This window comes from Muntiacus reevesi, chromosome 7, assembly GCF_963930625.1.
Source record: "Muntiacus reevesi chromosome 7, mMunRee1.1, whole genome shotgun sequence".
NCBI classification, from domain to species: Eukaryota; Metazoa; Chordata; class Mammalia; order Artiodactyla; family Cervidae; genus Muntiacus; species Muntiacus reevesi.
The window spans coordinates 3,388,333-3,401,922 of NC_089255.1; positions in this window are offsets into that span (position 1 = coordinate 3,388,333).

Below are 13,590 nucleotides of genomic sequence, written 5' to 3' on the forward strand. Positions count from 1 at the left end.
GATTTGCATTTCCCTGATGGTTAGTGATGCTGAGCATCTTTTCATGTACCTGTTGGCTGTCTTTATGTCTTCCTTGGAAAATATAGGAACTTTAAACTAATTAGCAAACCTAAGTAAAACTGATGTGCTCTGGGCTTCTGAGTGATGGGACCTGTCTTGAGACCAGGCATCTCTTTCTGTATTATCTAAAATTTCATCAACAGAGTTAATCTCATGAATTTTAAAGGCTGTTGTATATGAGAAAGAGAGAAGGAAAGGGAGGATGTTTAAGGTAACCTGTTAAAAATGAAAACTTCCACAAGGAGACAAATAAATTATAGTTAAAATAGCAGCAAAAATCTCTACAATTTATATAGATAAAATAGAGAGGAGAACAGCAAGAAGAACATTTGAAAGCATAAATAGATCAGGGGCCAGAAGTGGGCTTTGCTTGTTTTAAATTTGCTGAGAACCAGCCTTTGTGGGTTTTTCAGCAAAAGTATTGGGGGCAGTGACACTGGCCCATGTCCTCAGCTCCTCTCCATGCAGGTCTGGTCCAGCAAACTTCCTTTGAAGTATTCTCTAAGTGGGAGACTGGTTCTATGTAAGATGAAATTGACTTAGAAGTTTTTTCAACTGCCCAAAGAAATTAATACCTTCAGAAGGAGCTTGAGGACACTGTCAGAATTAAAAAGAACTTGGTGACAATTTAACAATGAAAAGTCACTTTTAAACTGTCAGAGGAGCCAGACTCTCTGAAAATTTAAAGTGATCCATTGGAGGTTGTTTAAAATGCAAAATTCACTTTAATTTTGAAAATGAATTGAAGTTCTTCAACTGTGTTCCTTGTAAAAGTCACTGGTTTTCATTCCACTGAACCCCAAGATACAACAAGGCCAATTTATTTCTTCTCTGCCTTCCTTCTTCCTTCCTGTCTCTATTATATTTGAACCCTTAGCACAGTATCTAGTACATAGTTAATCGGTATGAAATAGACATTAAATGAGCTACTGTCATGAAACTGTAACAATGCTCAGTTTAATTGCCAAACACAGACTGGAGGTTGGAATAAGTAGTATACATTACATAGTCATGTACTTCAGAGATTTAAAAATTCTAAATGGCTGTGATTACTCATGAAGTTCTTAAAGATGTCATTGAGGGACTTGCCTGAAGGCATGAGCTCAGAGGGTTGGATTTTGGAAGGCCAAGGATAATGTGAGATGCAGAAGCAAGCTATCCATGAGGAATTCTGTACATTTGCATTTCCACATATAACTTTAGATGGAGTTCTAAACGTTAAACTAGGTTAACAATTTGCAAAAAAAAAAAAAATTCTCCAAATTTCTCTTTGATCTGCAGGCTCACAATTTCATTTATTATTGAAATTTTACTGTAAAATGTGCTATTGAGTAAAATTCAAGGGTAATGTCAGTTATTTACTTGTCAATATTAATTTGGGAGTAAAGATAAGGTCACATTATATATAAAGTTGCTTAATCACGTCTGACTCTTTGCGACTCCATGAACCCCATAGAGAGTCCTTGGAATTCTCCAGACCAGAGTATGGAGTGGTAGCCTTTCCTCCTCCAGGGCATCTTCCAAACCCAGGGATCGAACCCAGGTCTCCCACATTGGAGGCTCATTTACCAGCTGAGTCACAAGGGAAGCCCAAGGTCACATTAACAGGCACAGATCTGTATTTCTCTTTATGGTAGGTTGTGTGAGTGGCCCCAATCCTCCCTCTCTTTTCACTCATACACACAGAACGTGATATTAGCAGCCCTGTTTTCAACAGATGGAGTCCTTGTCCTTACCCCCGTCAGCCTGGGTTGGCCGTGTGACTGACTTTAGCCAGTGGGGCATCGGCACAGATGCCTCAAGTTGTCTTGAAAACTGTTTGCCTGTTGGGCTTGTGCTTTGCAGCGCTGGGTTCCCCGTGTGAGGAAGCCTGGACCACCCTGGTGGGTGAGGACAGGACACACAGCACGGCTGGCAGCAGAAGTAGAGCTGCTTAGCTCCCCACGGGTGCACGATTGAGCCCACGTGAGACACGCAGCAGAAGCATCCTGCCACGCTCGGCCTGCCTCGTGAGCTGGGTAAACAGTTGTTTTCAGCGATCGGGTGGGAATGATCTGTTACACAGCGATAGATAACTGCCGAAAAATTGATGTTTTTGAACTGTGGTGTTGGACAAGACTCTTGAGGTCCCTTGGACTGCAAGGAGATCCAACCAGTCCATCCTAAAGGAGATCAGTCCTGGGTGTTCATTGGAAGGACTGATGCTGAAGATGAAACTCCAGTACTTTGGCCACCTCATGTGAAGAGTTGACTCGTTGGAAAAGACTCTGATGCTGGGAGGGATTGGGCGCAGGAGGAGAAGGGGACGACAGAGGATGAGATGGCTGGATGGCATCACAGACTCGATGGGCATGAGTTTGAGTAAACTCCGGGAGCTGGTGATAGACAGGGAGGCCTGGTGTGCTGCAATTCATGGGGTTGCAAAGAGTCAGACACGACTGAGCGACTGAACTGAACTGAACACCCTGGTCCTGCTGTGTGGGCATTCCACCCTTTCTTAAGTTCCGCCTCACTAGTTCGAGGGGTCCCTGGTGGATACCGCTAATGCTCTTTGAGGTATAGTACTTTTGACCACCATGACGCATCTGTGCTGCTCCCTGGCTCATGGTTCCTTTGCTGCTGGTGTCTTTGGTGGGCTGGTTAGTGCCAGGGGGGCAGCTCTTCTGCTGGTGACACTGCTGGCATCTCCCAGAGAGGTCCACACTGTGAGGTGAGTCCAGCTCATGTTGGGACCTCTGCTGTTTCATAATTAGGGCAAACGTAGAGGGATAATTAGATCAAAATCAGGGGAGATGGCGTTTGGGAGCTGGAGGCACCTTAGAGGTGGTTCCAACTCCTCATTTTATAAAAGAGGATCCTTGCACAGAGAGCTTTGTCACTGGCCCAAGGTCCCATGATATGAGTGCCAGATCTGGGACTGGAGCAGAAGTCTTCTCATTCCTGATCTGGGGATTACTTCCATTCCATTCTCATCAGGTTTGCTTTTCTTACATCATTTTTTTTTCTTACATCATTTAAAATCTTCCAAAAGAGGAATGTAGGTCTGGGGAAAACTTAACCAAGATGATTGATAAAATATCTGGGGTATGCTGAATTACCCCTTGGAAATAATTTGATCGTAGTGTGGGACAGGTGCCCATTTTCCCTTTAATGTTTGTGTCATCCTGTTTAAGTGACTGTTGCATTTGAGAAGTGCTTTGGAGATGAAGCTACAACTTAGGCATTCCTGGTGATGTTTGGAGGCCCGAACGTCTTCCCAGTTCAGCCAGGGTGGCAGGCAGTTGGAGAGGCGGCTCTGTGGGAACATAGCCTCTACGGTGGGGTCTGCCTTAGTTCAGACACTGGTGGCACAGTGGGGCACACTTGGCCCACATGGGGTCCCCAGGACCCCCACCGCATTACCCAGAGCTCACGTTAGGTGAGGCTCGGTACAGCAGAGAAGTCTGGGGTGCACGGCGCCAGGCTGGACCCTGTGACTGCGGTCCTGCTGCACGGTGGCGTAGCAGGGCGTGTGGGATGCAAGACCCTGCAGGGCGAGGCGTTCACATCCCAGGGTCAGCCCCGCCCCGGCCCCGAGGCCCCGCAGCTCTCTGTTCAGGTGACAGGCGGCCCCTTTGGAGCTTCCCTTTCCGCTTCACCTTGACTAAGATCACTGCAATTGGCTGTTGTGTGCAAAGCTCAGGACGGAGAAGCGGGGGGCCGTAACCGTGCAGGAGAAGCAGGGGGCCGTGGCCGTGGAGGAGAAGCGGGGGGCCGTAACCATGGAGGGAGGGCACAAGTGTGTTCGGAAGGCCTCAGGGCCCCCCTGCACCGGGGCAGGCGGGCCGTCTTGTTGAGGCGTCATCCATAAAGCGCTGCCAGACATAAAGCAGGGGGTGTGCAAATGGGGAAACTCGACTCTCCTCCAACCAGCGGGAGGCCTCCCTGTGACCGAGGGAGGAGGCCTGCTGTCCTCCCCACTAGCTACTCTGTGCCATCAGACGTGGAGATCAGGAGAGACATCACTTGCTGAGGCAGATGTATTTGTCTTCGATGTATTTTTAAAGCATTCCCAAGCCTTTCTGCCTGGGCATGTTCTTTTATCTCTGATATTGGTTTAACAATGCTGCTTCCAGTGAGGAAAAGGAATATGAGGAAAGTGATCTGTACTTTTACAGTGCAGATCTGGAGACCATTCATTGTGTGAATGTAGCACACGGAAAGTGAGGGCAGTCTAGTCACAGCATTTCACTTTCAAGCTTCTGGTGGGTATCAAAAAGTGATTAAAAGGGATTTTAAAAAACAATGGAAAATACCTTAAGGGTCTCGCTTTAAATTGGAAATCCAAATTGAGAATCACATTCATGATTTAAGGTAAATTAGAATGTGGAACACAAGGGCCCCACAAAACAGTGACCTTGGTGGTGAATTGAGAATGGGGGCTGACTCATCCCTATCCTTTTGACATGTCAGCTAGTAGAGCTTTTGTTTCTTGGCTTGATACTCCTTTGCATACTTGAATTAACATGTATTTGGTCTTTATTCAGTTCCTAATTGGGGTTATGATTGATCGAGTCACTAGGAAGCCAGGAGACAGGATCTTAGGGGGTTGGGCATATTTGAGGCTGGAAATAGTAAGGAAGCAGGAGAATCTAAGAAGAAAGGACAATCCAGGCTCCTTTCCCCATTCCGCGCACCCTGATAAGGACACATGATGAGCCGGGCATCAGGCGGTTGTGCAGCTTTCTCTGACAAGCAAATGGAAAGAGATCAGTTCCCATGGGGATGAGATTTTATAAATGAAAAGGTAGCTGAGCCTCACAGGCTGCTCAAAGATGAAGATGGATGTATCTTTTCTAGAAGAGTGTTTGGAGGCCTAGAGGAACCTTCAGAAAGTGGCTTGCTTTCTGTTGTAGCTGAGGTGTGGACAAGAAAGTGTGGAGTCTAGCTCTGTTGCCAGGGGTTTGGGACTTCAGGAACTAGAACTTGATGCCTCATTCTCTGTGAGCACTGCCAGCAGGGAAACTGCTCATATCACTTACAGAGGAGGTGTCAGAATTATTAGCAAGAAAGGGTATGATATTTTTTGGCATATGTCTACAGTCTTATGGTCTGGCATCAGAAATTTACATGAAAGTTCCCTTTGCATTGTGAGATTTTGATTAGGACTTGATTTTTATAGCCTGAGTATAATCACACTTCTGTAACTACCCCCAGCTTCAAATGTAACCAAACACCTAACTGCCTGTGTAAAAACCTTTGCAGAGGCACCCACTCACTAAGTTTCTGGGTGAGGCCAAGGACTCTGTTAAGTTGTTTATTTCTACTTTATGATTAAGAGAAAAAATGTATTTAAGAATTTTTGCATTTCCACCTAGCAGAATTTTAAATGTATTCTCATAAAAACTTCAAATCCAAAATTAGTCATTCAGAAATGTAATGGAGATGCAGTAAATATAATACAGCACCATTAGCCTTGATAAAATAAATATCAATTATAATCAGAACCAAGTTAAGCTTTTTCTAAATTAAGCATCATGGCAGAGTGAAATAGCAGGGGCAGGACTAGTCATAGTAATGTTCTGATTTTGCTACCAAAGGAATCCAAGTCACAAAAAGAGTGGAAAGGTTTTGTTTTCTGTTTTCAGAAAGAATTTATGCAATGTCTTATATATATTTTGATAGAATTTACTATTGAAGCCTTTTGGGCCTGTGGGTATCTTTGTGAGAAGGTTTTTATTTACACAATCAGTTTCTTTAGACAGGGATCATAATTTCTTTTGAGTCTTCTATGGAATTTTTTCACTTTACCTATTTTAATAAATTTGTCAGTATAAAATTATTTGCAATATAATGACTTATTGATTTTCTGTATGATTCTGTAGGAGCCCAAGTGCTGTTTTGTCTTTTATTTTTTATTATCTAGAGGATTTCTTTTTGAAAAATAACTTTTTATTTGATTTTTTCATTTTTTTAATATGTTACTCATTTCTTAATTATATCTCCTTTCTACTTACTTTGTGTTCCGCTAGCCATTTGACTTTTTGAGAGAGAAGCTTACATAATTAATTTTAGACACTTTTTTTTCTTTATTAAATAAGGGTTTGGAGCTGTAAATTTCTCTCTAAACAATGCTTTAGTTGAATCTCATAAGTTTTGAAATTTATGTTTTTATTTTCATTTAGTTCAGATATTTTCTATTTTTCTTTATTTCCTTGTTGACCTATTATTAAAAGTGGGTTTTAAAAATTCATAGACTATTTTTAGACTAATTTTAGGTTTACAGAAAATTGAGCAGAAAGTACAGATCATTCCCATATCCCCCCTCTCTGTCTTGCTCACAGTTTCCCTGGTTATAAACCTGAGTGTGGTACCTGTGTTATAATTGCTGAACGAATGGCAATACAGTATTATTAAAGTACATAGTTTACATTACGGTTCCTTCTTTGATTTCTACAGTTCTGTGGGTTTTGACAAGTGAGTCATGTCCTGTATCCATCATAACAGTATCATACAGAATAGTTTCACAGCCCTAAAAATCCCTTGTGGTCCACCGATTCATCCCTCTCTCTCCACTCCAATCCCTGCCAACCATTTACGTTTTTGTGTCTATAGTTCCTGCTTTTCCCAGAATGTTGTAATCATATAGTCTGTAACACTTTTTCAGACTTACTTCTTTCTCTTAGTAATATGCATTTAAGATTTCTCTGTCTTTTCATGGTTTGATAACTCATGTCCTTTAATTGCTGATTGATACTCCATCGTGTGGATCTGCCAATCTGTCATCCTCTCACCTTTTGAAGGATATTGTGGTTGCTTCTTGTTTTTGGCAATTAGGAATAAAGCTGCTACACACATTTCATATGCAGGTTTTTGTGTGATATGTTTTCAAATCAGTAGGGTAAACAGGTTCATGAGTGCTGAATCATATAATAAGACTATGCTTCATTTTGGGGGAAACACACACACATTAAAACTGTCTTCCAGAGTGGCTCTCATTTTGCATTCTCACCAGAATGAATGAGAATTGTTTTTGCTCCACATCCTTGTTTGGTCAGGTTTTCATTTTAGTCATTCTTAGAGGCATGTGGTGATATCTCATTGTTGCTTTGATTTGCAATTCCTTAGTGACATGTGATGTGGAGCTTCATATGTTTATTTTCCAACTGTATATCTTCTTTGAGTTGTTTATATCTTTTGCTCATTTTCAAATTTTGGGTTTTTACCCCTTATCATTGAGTTTTAAGAGTCTTTGTATACTATAGGTACAGATCCTTTATGAGATATATTTTCCAAATATTTTCTCTGAGTCTGTGGCTTAGCTTTATATTCTCTTAAAAATGTTATTCATAGAGCAGAAAATTTTAACTTTTATTAGGCCCTACTTAACAAGTTTTTTTTTTTCTGTCATGTATCTTGCTTTAGGTATTTTTCTAAAAATTATGAAACCTAAGCTCATCTAGGTTTTCTCTTAGATTATATTTTCAGAAATTTTCTAATTTTGTGTTTTACATTGAAGTCTGCAATCCATTTTGAGTTAATTTTTGTGAAAGCTATAGAATTTGTGTCTAGAGGTGTTTTTGTGTTTTTTCAAGTGAGTATCAAATTCTTCTGGCACCATTTGTTGAAAACACGATGCTTTTTTCTATTGAATTGCCTTTGCACATTTGTCAACCATCAGTTGACTTTGTGTGGATATATTGCTGGGCTTTCTATTCTATTCCATGATAAATGTGTCTGTTTTTAAATATCATGCTGTCTTGATTAATGTAGCTTTATAATAGGTCCTGAAGTCACTTGTGTCTGTTCTTCAACTTTGTTCTTTCTCTTCAGTATTGTGTTGGTTGTTATGGGTCTTTTTCCTATTCACATAAACCTTACAATCAGTTTATTGATTTCTACCAAATAAATTGCTGAGATTTTGATTGGGATTGTGTTGAATCTATAGGTGAAGTTGGGAAGAGCTGACATGTTAACAATAACAAATCTTCAGATCCATCCACATGAAATCTCTCTCCATTTATATAGATCTTTTAAAATTGCTTTTCATGGAGTTCTGGTTTTCTCTATAGAGATCATGCACATATTTTACAGACTTATGTATTTCATTTTTGGGCATTCCTGTTATAAGTGGTATTATGTTTTTAGTTTCAAATCCCAATTGCTTATTGCCAGAATATATAGAAAAGCAATTCACTCTTGTATATTAACCTTGTATCTTCAATTTTATTTGTAATCTTAGATTTAAAAAATTGATTTCTGGTTAAATTCTGTTGTATAAAAGAATGCACTCTATAAAATTTCAATCGTTTTAAATTTCAGATGTGTTTTATAACCCAGCATGTGATCAAACTTTGTAAATATTCCAAGCGCACTTGAAAATAATTTTATTTTGCAGTTCTTGAGTAGATTGTTCTATAAATGTCTTTAAGATAGTTGGTTGATAGTGTTTTTTAAAATCTTCTGCATCTTACTGAATTTTATCTTTTATTTCACTAGTTGCTGAAAACGTATTATTGAAACCTCTCACAATAATTATTGACACTAGCTTGTGCTTGCTGCTAAGTCACTTCAGTCGTGTCCGACTCTGTGCGACCCCATAGACGTCAACCCACCAGGCTCCCCCACCCCTGGGATGCTCCAGGCAAGAACACTGGAGTGGGTTGCCATTTTCTTCTCCAATGCATAAAAGTGAAAAGTGAAAGGGAAGTCGCTCAGTCGAGTCTGACTCTTAGTGACCCCATGGACCACTGCCTACCAGGCTCCTCCATCCATGGGATTTTCCAGGCAAGAGTACTGGAGTGGGTTGCCATTTTCTTCTCCAATGCGTAAAAGTGAAAAGTGAAAGGGAAGTCGCTCAGTCGAGTCTGACTCTTAGTGACCGCATGGACCACAGCCTACCAGGCCCCTCCGTCCATGGGATTTTCCAGCCGAGAGCACTGGAGCGGGGTGCCATTGCCTTCTCTGAGCTTGTGCTTACTTGGGCATAATATGTGTTAAACCACTGTCTTAGATAATGGAGTATTTGAAGAACTTGTTAGAGAGAACTTCTGGAATTTCTCAGTCCTCTACTTCCGTATTTGAAGTACAAATAAGGGGTATAATATGTTTCTTTAACTTTTTCTTAATGCTTTTATTGTTTTATAGTATTTTCTTTTTGAGATTGGAGATTGAATATTTATTCTCATGGTTGGATCTCAGGAAAAACTGAAGCGTTTGAATCGGTATTTTGGAATGTAAACTATGCTGGCTTATCACTTCAGGTATCTTTTCATGTGTTTAGAAAAAAGGAAATTTCATAGATTTTCAATGATCTAAAATCTGAGAAGTGTGATATATCTTGTAGTGCTATATAAATTGACAGGTAAAAATTCAGGAAAATCTTAACAGTTTTACAGTGGTAGATAGCCTTAAGAGTGAGAGAAAAAATCAGGATACTTTGATTCTCTTAAGTTTTCTTCTAAGGCATACCCAGATATCACAACAATGAGCTAAAATTCCCAGGAAAAAAAAATGCATCAGTACATGTATAACCTACGGAGGAGAACTGGTTCTATTGCTTTGCACAGAACCAGCATGGTTAATTATCTAAAATTGGAAGGCTGGATAAAATCTTCATAGCTTCATGTATCCTACAGGAAAGACTGCATCTGTAACCATTACTGTACAGGTTTCCTCCTCTTTTTAAATTTCTTGAGTAAAGAAAGGCTATAATTTATCATATTCTTTCCCAGCTTTCTCTCAGAAGGAATTTTTCCCTTAGTCAGACTGGAACTAGCATTGTAATACTTTAGACCTCAAATATTATGATCAATTGAGAACCAGCCGCCAATCTTGATAGTCTGGCGCTGTGACAAAATCCAAATAAAGTCTCATAATAGTATGTCTTTACAGTTCTGAATTTTGAGGGGATTCAAACACAAATTTGAATAAGGACATTTGGATAGAGTTTTATGGATTGCAAATATTTTTCACATTATTTTAGTCCTCTTATTACCTACTCTGAGAAAGAGAGTGTAGAAGTTCATGATACCTATGGTGTTCTCTGCTCAGCACTTTTTCCAATTTCCTGTCTTCTGATGCCAATAACCATCTTCCAGCTTCCTTAGGGAAATGCCTGCTCTGCTAATGTGGTTCCAAGTAAGGCTGTTAATCATAGTCCTGTCTATAGCTATTTCCTCACTACAGTGTCTGGTCAGTCAGGGTTACCACCTGCACCTTCCTATTCACAGTGACTGGTTGAGAAATTGTATGTGCTTTATAGGACCTTATGTGAGTTCTCCCTGGCACTTTGCTGCTGAAATGAATATAGAGAAAATGTCTTCTTGCTTTTGGGCTTTTGTTACTAGATCAATATGAATTTGGAGATGTTTTGAAAATCCAAGTTGTCTAGAATAGGAGAGAATTGAAGTTAATTTTGAGATGAGAACAGATGAAATGAACTCTGGGTCCAGCCACATTTGACCATGTTTCATGAACTAATAAATGCCTTTTTTCTGAAGGTAGTTTAAGATATTTCCCCCTTACTTCATTCAGGCTTCTGTAATAACGTACCATAGACTGGGTGGCTTGTAAACAACAGGAATCTATTTCTCAGCGTTCTGGAGACTGGAAATCAGGATGTTGGCATGGTTGAGTTCTGGTGACAGCTGCCCCCAGTCTGTAGACTGTGGACTTCTCCAGTACCCTCGCACAGCAGAGAGAAGCAGCAAGCTCTGGCGGCTCTGATAGGGGCACTGATGTGACACGTGAGGGATTCACCCTATGTCCTCCTCTAGACCGAGGCGTCCCTTCCTAATGCCCTCACAGTGGGGAGCAGGGTTTCAGTGCATGAGTGTGTGGGCGGGGATACAGCCATTCAGTTCATGACAGTAGTTTATTTCATTTGCAACCTAAATAATTTTCCCTATTGCAGTTACTTTTGCCACATTTCACAGATGAAAAACTGAGGTTTTGTGAGGGTAAGTGACATATATATATACATAGAGGTTCCCTGTGGGGAAACTTGATAAAGCTTATTCTCATTTCACCTAATCATTCTGTCTGCCCATTACCACCCTGCATAACAATAAATATCTCATGGTTGTTTTTCGTTTGTGTTTGTGTGCGTGGTTGATCCTTTTTTCCCTAAAGAAGGTTTGCTGACCTGACTATATAAGCTCTTCTGCTCGAGGGATGATGTCTGTGTGACCGCATGGCTCTGCTGACAGTCTCTGCCTGTCCTGCCCCCTCACGACCAGATTTCTATGCTCCTGGTCTTCCTCTCAGAAGAGATTATCTAACAAACCACATCTACCAGGCTTGAGTCACTTGAAATCTGATTCTGATCCGATCCATCTATGCTGACCATTTTATCTCAGAATGGGTCTCCACTATTGCAGAATCTTTCCGAAGGCACCCTGGAGTGCATTGGTGAAGGTAAAAGAAAAGATTCTCTTTGTTTGTTTCAACCTGTGTTGACTGGCCTGCCTGTCCCTAGACAGTCCTCTGCCATCCTTATGAGCCCAAATGGCAGAAAAATGGGCTGCTGAGATTTGAGGAAAAATACTTCTACATTTTGTGAACAATAAGAAAAGGAAAGGAACAAGTAATGTGATTCTTTAAAGGTTAAATACAGTAATACTTTCCAATTCAGCTTGCTAGAGAAGAAGCTGCTCCATAAGTGAATTTTAAAGAAACACTTTAAGCACCAAAAACTTTATAGATAACTATTTTGAACATTATAAGGTTGAAATCTTTCTAAGATTTGTTGCAAACACTCCTGCTTGGCTTTTCAAATCACATTTCTCCTAATAGGAACTATTCCCTTAGACACTTAGAGGTTTCGTTGTTTCTGGATGACCTCTTCAGTGGAGTACTCATTGCTTTTTAATAATTCCATTCTGTTTTTTAATGTATTTTCCTATATATTGTAATTTTATCTACTAATTGCTCCTTTTTATGGCTGTTAATATGTTCTTTGCTGTTGCTTCGAATCTTCTTTTATATATAGTCTGCATGACACATACCTCCTACCCTCTCTTCTGGAGTAGAGGCTGAAGGATTTGTGGCTGTTTTTTTTTTTTTTTTCTCTCTTAACATGTAGATAACTCTTGCATTTACATCTGTTGTTTTCAGGCAGGCCTGGACACGAAGCATCACTGGGACCCACTGAGAGAGGAAGCAGAACTTGGCCAAAGACCTAGTTATCACTGGCACTCTGCTGACCACTTGTGAGGCGTCAGCACTATGCCTTATCTAACTTAAACCTCCCAACAGGGCTTAGAGCAAGATTTTCCAGGCACTGTACTAAATGCTTTACACATATTATCTCCCTTAGTACTCATAAGATCTCTGTGTATCTCATAAGAGGAAGGTAACTTGGAGGTAAAACAGAGCACAGACTTTGACCTAGGTACACTGGATCCAGGGGCAGATTTGGGGCAGATTTGGCAACATGATGGAATTACAGATTCTCTCCTAAAAGGTTCTATTTAACATGTTCTATTTCCCTGGGTCACAAAGCAAGTGGCGAAACTGAGATAGTTCTGATTTTTTCCAGACGTCATGTCCTTGACTACCATCCACGTGGCCTTAATTCCTTATCTTATCTTCTGCTTTATTTCTCTGCTTAGTCCAGCAGACTTCCTCTAGGGCTTGGTTTGCTTAACTCCTATCTCTTCTTCTCCGGGATTAATTCTTCTCCCTGTATATTCTACTCATCTGTACACTTATGTCCCCGATATTTCCTGGGCTTATATTTACGTCATGGCTTTAAAATTGGGCCCTGTATTGTACCTGCTGTAGCCTTTCTACATAGTACTTAAAACAGGTGATTTAAATATGCATTTATATGAGTGAGTCTTCTATTAAGCACATCAACACTACATATATTTGAAAATGGGCTATATTAGTATGTTTCTGGGCTAAGGGTGCTGTCATCACTCAGCCATGTCCAACTCTTTTTGACCGTATGTACTGTAGCCTGCCAGGTTCCTCTGTCTATGGGGTTTTCCCAGCAAAAACACTTGCCATTTCCTTCTCCAGGGAATCTTCTCTACTCAGGGATCAAACCAGTGTCTCCTACATTGGCAGGTGGATTCTTTCACCACTGTGCCACCTTGGAAGCCCTAGTATGTATCTGGTCTATGAAAAACCCACATATGGATTTTCAGATCCCCTTGCCATAAGTTGACAGTCTCCTGGGTCTGAGTCTACAGGTTGAGACCACTGCCTGGAATAGCATAATTTAATGATAGAGAGCCAAGCTCAGCAGTCTAACAGACTCTAACAAACTCCCAAGGTTTCATGATCTTGGTCATGAATCTCAACCATCACATAACAAGACTGCCTTTTTCTCAGGCCTCATTGTCCCATTTAGATGAGGTCAGGCATTTAAAGTACTTAACACATTATCATGGCAGTATCATTTTCCTGTCCATGGTTTGGATGTTAAAGGACATAAAACAGAGTGATAAACCCACTTTGACCAGTGCACACTGGGTCCTGGGCTGGTTTGGTAACAGTCTGGAGTTACACAGCGATATCAAAATAAAGGCTTGCCCTGGCCAG